Source organism: Carassius carassius, chromosome 45, assembly GCF_963082965.1.
Source record: "Carassius carassius chromosome 45, fCarCar2.1, whole genome shotgun sequence".
NCBI lineage: Eukaryota > Metazoa > Chordata > Actinopteri > Cypriniformes > Cyprinidae > Carassius > Carassius carassius.
Genome location: NC_081799.1, coordinates 20,860,561 through 20,869,583, shown reverse-complemented (window position 1 = coordinate 20,869,583; position 9,023 = coordinate 20,860,561). Strand labels below are relative to the sequence as shown.

Sequence of the window (9,023 nt, the reverse complement as noted above, 5' to 3'; positions counted from 1 at the left end):
TGTCATCCGCATAACAGTGAAAATTAATACCATATTTCCTTAAAATATCACCAAGAGGGAGCATATATATAATGAAGAGTAGCGGGCCCAAAACAGAACCCTGGGGAACACCAGCGGTGACTGTAGATAGTCTTGAACTAAAACCTTTTAATTGAATACGCTGACTGCGTCCAGATAGATATGAACTAAACCAAGACAGAGCAGTGCCAGTAATACCAATGGAAACTAATCTGTCAAGAAGTATGTTATGTGAGACAGTATCAAAGGCAGCGCTCAGGTCAAGAAGGACAAGTATAGTTAAATGTCAGCTGCCAACAGTAGATCATTGGTTATTCTGACAAGAGCAGTCTCAGTGCCATGGTGGGGACGAAAACCAGATTGGAATTGTTCATACAAGTTATTATTGGACAGATGTTCATGAATTTGAATTGAAATACACTTTTCAACTACCTTAGAGATGAATGGTAAATTGGAAATTGGACGAAAATTTTCAAAATCAAATGGATCACCCCCTGGTTTCTTAAGTATGGGTGTAATAATAGCAGATTTAAGCGATGGAGATACAAAACCAGAACCAAGTGAAGCATGAACAATTTTAGTAATCAACGGCAAAAGGGCTGGTAAACAAGCTTTTACTAAAGGAGTTGGTAGAGGGTCTAATTGACAAGTCGAAGGTTTAGATTTACCTATCAGACCCACTATCTCTGAAATAGTTGGCAGTGTAAAGTTAGAGAAGACAGAGTGGGGGGGTATGTGAGTGATAGACTGACAGGAGTCATTGTGAAGAGTACCAGTAAGTAATTGCCGATGTACATTTTCAACCTTAGATGTAAAAAAAGTCAAAAAGCGATCACATAAGTCAGTGGAATACATATAAGATGGCAAAGAATCAGGTGGTTTCAGAATATTGTTTACCACCAAGAAAAGAGACCTAGAGTTCCCATTGCTAACTCCAATTACATTGGAGTAGTAATCGGATTTAGCTGTAGCCAGTGCATTTTTATAATTTTGAATATGTTCAGCATACATGTCTTTATGAACAGTAAGGCCAGACCTGACGTACAGCCGCTCTAACCTACGGCCTTTAGTTTTAAGTTCACGCAGTTCAGGTGTAAACCAAGGAGCTGAATGCACAAACGAAACCCTTCGAGTTTTCACGGGTGCGAATTCATCTAAAAGCATGTTCAGTCCATCATTGTAATATTTTACCAGTTCATCAACAGTAGTGAAATCAGATTTACTGGAAAAGATGGCAAGTTCATCAGCAAGAGTAGGCAAATCAATGTTCTTAATATTCCGAAATGTAATCGGGCGACACAGGTTTACCTTAAAAATGGCCAGTTTGGCACAAAATGAGACCAGAAAGTGATCTGATATGGATAGATCAGAAACAGTACAATTAAAAGGTGTTATACCAGAGCAACAAACAAGATCAAGAGTATGCCCCTTAGTATGAGTGGGCAGTGTGTTAAATTGTTGTATACCAAAGCAATCCAAACATGATAGAAATTTGCTTGTAAATGCATTACTGACATTATCTGTATGAATGTTAAAATCACCCAGAAGGATAACATTTGAAGATATGGAACATAGGTAAGTTAAGAGTTCAAATAATTCAGTTAAAAAGGCATTATTGCTCTTGGGAGGGCGGTAGATAGTTATGAGGATGGTTGGAATCGCACCATTGATTTTTATGGCAATTGACTCAAAAGAAGAATATGTAGACAAAGCTAACTGAGATACTTTCAATTTCTTTTTATAAAGTATTGCTAGCCCCCCTCCCCTTCCCGTATCACGAGATTTACAAACATAACTATATCCTGGGGGAACACACTCGTTTAGATGGAAAAAGTCGTCTGGTTTCTGCCATGTCTCAGTTAGACAGAGAAAGTCAAACTCACGGTCAGACAGTAGATCGTACACCAGGGGTCCTTTAGTGGAAAGTGATCGTATATTAAGTAATCCAAAGAAAAAATTGTTTTTACCAGAATCGTTGCCAACCGATCTGGCCGGGTTGATTAGTACACTGCGATTGACACTGCGAGTCCGTGTAAGCCTCCTAGGTGGGCGTGGTTTAGATGACCAAAAGGACCGTATTTGACATGAGCCATCGGTGTTATAACTCCGCCGAGACCCGCGATGTATATATTTCCGACGTGGAATGTACACAATATCCAAGGGAAGATGTGGAGCTGACAGAAGATTAAAATGACGCAAACGGAGCTGAGTAAGTTCCGCCGCCGAATACTAGAGCATCGCCCATGCTACCGAGTGGTATACTGCAGAAAGAACGACCCAGATGTAGTTCATCCGCACCAGTAGCTCAGTGATCTTCATAGTTGAACCGCGTGCCAGAGGTACCGCAAAGAACACTTAGTAACCAGCAGTCAATCGGCATCCGCACAGAGCATCAGCAGTCATATGTACGCAGGTAGATCAACCAGCGTACAAACCCGCCAAATCAGCGTGGATACAGAGGTTAGAAATTAGAAATAGTTTTATAATTCCCTCCCTGAGCAGCGGCAGCTAACAGCGCCAGCGTTCACCCGTTGCCCAGATCAACCTGCCCACCATATTCCCTTTACCTTTTCATCCTCTTCCAGCTCATCCCTAACATTTTGGTCAATAAACTATTATTTTACATATTTGGTTGTGGTGTGGTCATTGCTTGTGAAGCTGTATTTAATTCAATTTAATTAGGTCAAATTCTTTTTTTTCTTCAGTGTAGCTGATGGACATCAGCGATTTTAGACTAGCAGTGTAATCTTGTTTACCAGTTCTATTGATAAATGTTACAATTGTATGCAACTAACAAATCTGTATGCTGTCATACCTGTTATGCTTTACATTTGTTTTAATCAATCTTGTATGTGTCTTTATTGTATGGAATACATCAGAAATGATTTCTTGAACAGTATTTGTTTGATATATATTATCCGCATTGTTGTATCATCAATTTCATATTGTCATCTGGTTGTTAAGGCTAAATATTTGAAAGAATGTTATATATTATATCTGGACTTAATATGTCTACATTCTGAAAATCTTTTTCGGTTTGTAAAGAGCATGAGATTTTAGGGTCATTGTAAATATACATTGTACAAACTGACGGAATCCATCGCAGCAGCTCGCTTCTTTAACTTTATTATACTTCTTTCCAGGGGTACTACAAAAAACCTAAGAAGTGCTAGTAATACAAAGTTTGACAACGTTCAGCAGGATGCAGTTAAATGTTCATGGGAAAGATGACTTTTAAGCTCTTTTTGAATATAATCAGGGATTTGTTGGGAATGGGGTTGAGAAGATCATGCCACCAGCAGGGGACAGTGAACAAAAATGTTTGAAATCTGATCTCTCTGATCTTTCTTTATAGAAAGTAGACTGATAAGATTGAGGTGAAGAAGGAAGGTGCAGAGTGGATGGCCATTCTGTATGCAAACATCAATGTCTTGAACTTGATGTGAGCCGTAACTGGTAGTCATTACAGAGGTGTGACATGGGCTCAACGTAGATTAGTCGAGCTGCTATGTTCAGTATTAGTTGTAGGAGTTTGAGTGCACATGATTTTTACAAATTTCAGAAAAAAAGGTTTATTAGACTATCTGACTGCCTTAGTAATGTTTCATAATCATTTATTTTTTTCCCCTATACAATGTAAGTGAAAGGTGACAGAGACTGTGACTTAATGTTTAAAAATGACTTACAGGTTTGGAACAACACAAGGGTAAGTAAATGAAATCCATTTTTTAAAGTTTATTTTAACTTCCCTTTAATATTTAGTTATTGTTGATTATTTTATGTGTAATTCCTATATATGAGCATATGAATACATTTCCCATGCTGTAATTTTTGGGGATTGATCTCAGAGGGTGTCTAGGTAAAAACATAAAATTAAACAAATAAATCTCCCCTGTAAATCATTAATGACAATCACTAAAAATGTCCATCAGAGAGGATGCTGGCTGAAAAATTCTAAGAGTTAGAATGTTTTTAACTGATATTTTAAACCAGTGGTAAAATAAAGCATAGACAATAGGATTCAGACCTGAGTTTATAAAGAAGGTCCATGTTAGAACTGTAAGTGTAGTGAAGGAGACTTTTTTTGTTAGAGAACAGATGAAAAAAGGAATCCAGCAAAGAAGATAAGCTGTCACAATGATTCCTAATGTCAGAGCAGCTTTGGTCTCAGATTTCCTCCTCACTGAAATGTCTATTACACATTTTATACCATTCATTTGAGAGTTAATAACTTTAACTTGCCTTTGCACAACATAAAATATCCTCAAATATGCAGTGATGATCACAGTACAAGGAAATAAAAGAGAAACAATTAAATCAATGATTCTCCAAGCAGGTGTCATCAAAACAATACACTGGCCATAACATAGTATTGTGTCTGACATATTAAAATATCTGTTACTTATTACAAACCAAATAACGTACACTGAACAGCAAAACCAGCAGAGACAGATGCTTATTAAAGTTTTAGTTGTAGTAATTTTCTGTGGGTACAGTAAAGGGTGACACACAGCCATATAGCGATCCACAGCAATTAAAACCAAATTACTAACGGATATAACAAGGAGCAACCTAACGATGATCACATACAGTCCACAATAAGTGTCTCCGAAGTACCAGCATGTCTCAATTTGCTTGATTCCCTCTATGGGTATCACAAAAAGTCCAACAAGCATGTCGGCCACAGCCAGAGAGAGAATGATCAGGTTGGTTGGAGTGTGAAGCTTCTTGAAATGAGAGATGGAGATGATCACCAGCAGGTTCAGAAACACAGTCCAGGCTGACAGCAATAATACAAACATATAGGTGATATTACGTTCAAAACTGGAGCGTTTTCCCTTGATGCATGATGAGTTGATGGCAGGAAAGCAATATTGAGTCTCATGATTCTCTGTCTCAGTAGCCATGATTGAGCCTCCTCCTGTTGGGAGTTTGTTCTGCTCTCCTTACTGTGCTTTCATTTATAGTGTCTAGGTCACACTGAGCAACCAATCTAACGCCCACTCTGATGCTGAATAATTATATAATAATTTTATTTCCCCAACTTTTGATATTATGGATGCACAATCTAAGATCTATTCCTTTTTGAAATATAATATTGTAAATGAGAATAAAATGTATTCTTTTAAGCATCAAATAAATGCTTTACAATAATTAGTAACTTTATTTAAAATCACCTCTCTCCATGTCTAGGCTATTTATGCAGGAGTGTAACAACAATTATGCAAAGTAAAGTCAAACAGAGTTGTGGATCTCAGATTTTTTTTTTGATGAATTAATTTCTCATCAAATTGCAGGTATTGGTTGTTTGCTGTGAACATCACAGTTGCATGTGTGTTTGTGTTTTGTTAATAACACTGTTTATACTCACCACTCCTCTTCCCTGCACAATAGGTTAAAGTATTTACAGTAAGTGTACCAAATTCTAAACCTTCTCATTTATTAGTTATACATCACTTAAAATATGCCAAAATGGTAGTTATTAAGACTGGTGTTGTTTGGAATTGGTAAAATGTTGGGAAAATATATAATTAGAACATCATCTTGTCTTAATTATGAATACACTGTTTACTGTGTGTTTAACAGCCTACCTAAGCAGTGGTCTTTCAACCATTATGCAACATCTTAAGTGATGTGGAACACTGCAGCTCTGCCCATTAGGCAAATAGTGACACTCATTTATAGAGCAAAGAAGATCCAATTTATATCAATCACTGTATTAGTATAGGCAAGCCACATCAGAACACCCATGACTTGAAAAGTACCATTGCTACAGGGATCTTTTAAATTCACTCTCGTTTATTTATCATTCTGCCACTTTTTGTTAACTCTAGCTGCATTTACATTCCCGCCTCCAGCCTCAGCTTTATCTTAGCTGATTGACGTCAGTGATTCTTGGCTACTCAGGGCACCAGACTGCAAATAAAATGTATTTGGAAACAAAAATATTAATTTGCGAGTGAGGTTTTGGATGAGATTGCCACTGGTGACTATATAATGTTGTTATGATTTTAAAAATGTGCATGTAATGCCATTTTTCCTGATTGTTCTTCATTGTCTGTTTCATATAAAAGCAGTGTCTATTTCATGCACAACAAACTACAACAGGTAAATCTGTCAGCTTTAGTGGATATTGGAAACATTGAATATAAATATTGAAACATAAAACTATTTTTGTTTATAGTCAATACTATGGCTCCTTGTCAAGATCTGTAGTTTATTTGATATGTTCTGTTAATACTTGAGCTTCATTTTATTTGTATCACACTTTCTGTCCAGTAATCACAATTAAAATCACAAAAGCTTTGAGCTCTATTACCTTTTAATAACTAAAGTATAAACTCTATTACAATGTTCTGTTTTGTTGCTCTTTAATGTAGCAATCGCTTTGGCACCTCAGTTCAAGTGGCACATGAACCCATCCTATCTTTCTCTCTACCGGGAATTACTTCAGAATTATCACAAAATAAAATTTCAATGTAAGCAGTGTTTCATGTGCTAGGTAGAAAACCACACTGTTCCTCCTCAAACCAAGGTTTGACTATCAGCCGAATTCTCCTCTCCACTACCCTGGCATAGACTTTCCCAGGGAGGCTGAGGAGTGTGATCCCCCTGTAGTTGGAACACACCCTCCGGTCACCATTCATAAAAAAAGGGAACACCACCCTGGTCTGCCAATCCAGATGTACAGTACTGTCCCTGACTGCCAGAGGCGTGTCAGCCAATACAGCCCCACAATTTCCAGAGATATCCAGCAACATATCCATTGTGTATTGACTTTGTGGCAGTGATGGATATGGATACAGTTTTTTATTTTTCATTTTTATTTTTCAACATCATATATGATTACTTTCATGGTAATTAAATAACCCCCCCATCCCCCCAATAAACCACTGTCCTACGCATGTTATATTCAATGAACAAACAGCATATAAATATGCACACATCCTGAAATAAATGCTTGTGAAATAAAAATAAACAATGCGCACCTCATGATCCCATATAGCCTATTTACATATATTAGACAGTATTATCGAGTAATAATCTTACTCAGAAATCAGAAACAGCCCAGCAAATAAAACTAATTAAATATCACTCACGACTAAAAGGGCTTCTTCCTGCTCTTTTTTCAATGAGAATTCCTCAATTAAATCTTCATACAAAAATGTCATAGAATTGTTACTGCACGTAGGTGTTATAATTTAGGAGGCAGATATACTGTGAAATTACATAGGCCTACTGTCAGGGACAAGTCAAGCCCGGTCCCACCCACCACACAACATCACTCTCCCCAGAGTATTAATCACCCACACCTGCTCACCATTAGCAACCTCATCACAGCACACAATAAAACACTCACCACAGCCTCAGTTCAGTGTCAACCCTCCAACAGGAACATACCATTTTCTGTTGTCTCCTGACCATCTGATGCACCAAGGATCCCAAGACATAACGTATACTCCCCTTTGAAACACTAACCTCTGTGTTGTTGTCCTACTGCTTCCAGGACTCCTGCTCATTTCCCTGTTACCTGTGATGTTTTCCTCGGAGCTTGCTTGATAGCATCCACATCTGAAAGAGAAGGAGACAAGTATTAACGAACTGTGGCTGCTTGGCATTGACATATCTTCAGTGGATGTTTTCACCTGCATTCAGCCCCGCACTGCGGGATCTGCACCGAACCCGCACCAGAAGTCACTGAATTCTCACCTTGCACTTGAGATTCTGAAATAAAACACTGTGTTTGGATTCACTTACCTCTGTCATGGTTGGTAAACTGTGATCTCTGGGTTTTGCATTTTGTGGGTGAAGTGTGTGTGTTACGCGTCAGCACTGATTAGTTTGTGGGCGTCTCCGTTAATTGTCATCAGCAACAGCTGTCACTCATTACTCATCCCTATATATTGGTTTGTCTAGCGTCTTGTGTTCGTGAGAGCGTTGTTTCATGTTTGTAACCTATGCCTTGCTTTCTTGTGTGTTTCTGCGTGTGATGTCCGTGTCTCCCCAGAACCCCGTCCCCTCTACGCAACCCACCACCAAGCAACACCACTTACCTTCGGCTTGCTTCCCCGCAGTTCCTGTGTCACCCTCTCCTGCTGCCAACTCACCTCCGCCTTCCGGATTCGTCATTACTCACCACCATCTTGGACTGTGCATTCCTCCCAGTGTTATTTGTGTCTCAGTTCTGTATTGTCTCATTGTCTTCATTAAATCTCATTAATCTCACACTTGCTTCCTGCCACTCCTTCACCCAGTCATTACAGAACGCTCTTACCAACCATGGAAGCAGCGAGCACCACTTCACTGTCTGAATTCATTCACCACAGCATAAACCGCATGGATCAGCAGCAGGAGATCATCGTGAACACCAGACGCGCGATCCAAGCGCTGGTGACACAGGTGTCCGAGCTCACCCAGCAGATTCATCAACTCACCTCTCCCACTGCGCCCACCACACCGCCTGCGCCGCCCGTCCCCCGGGAGACCTCCCAGGACCACTTCCGTCCAGAGCCGCGACTTCCGGCGCCAGAGAGTTACTCTGTTGAGCCAAACTTTTGCAAGACTTTCCTTAACAAATGTTCCATGCATTTTGCATTGCAGCCCGCACCTTCGCGACAGAGGAGTCAAAAGAGCCAGCCCGGTAGTAAGCTTGAGGCTACTATCGGGTGGGATCTTCCGCAGGGAAGTCCTCAACCACATCATCGACTCTCTTTCCGGTGAAACTGCGGTGGGAGAACCACACCGATACTACCGAGAGCTGAACAACATCACAATAAAGAACACCTATCCGTTACCGTTGATGTCTTCAGCTTTCGAGAGGTTACAGGGAGCATCCGTATTCACAAAATTGGATTTACGTAACGCTTATCATTTGGTCTGCATCAGGAAGGGGGATGAATGGAAAACCACCTTTAACACCCCTAGAGGGCAATTTGAGTATTTGGTGATGCCGTTCGGGCTCTCCAACTCGCCAGGGGTTTTCCAAGCACTCGTTAATGACGTGT

At 39.6% G+C, this 9,023-nt stretch overlaps 1 pseudogene; it reads right to left on the bottom strand.

Annotated features, from left to right (window-relative positions):
- Nucleotides 1-3,775: 3,775 nt before the first annotated feature.
- On the bottom strand, nucleotides 3,776-4,979 carry LOC132126913 (trace amine-associated receptor 13c-like; annotated as a pseudogene).
- Nucleotides 4,980-9,023: the final 4,044 nt, after the last annotated feature.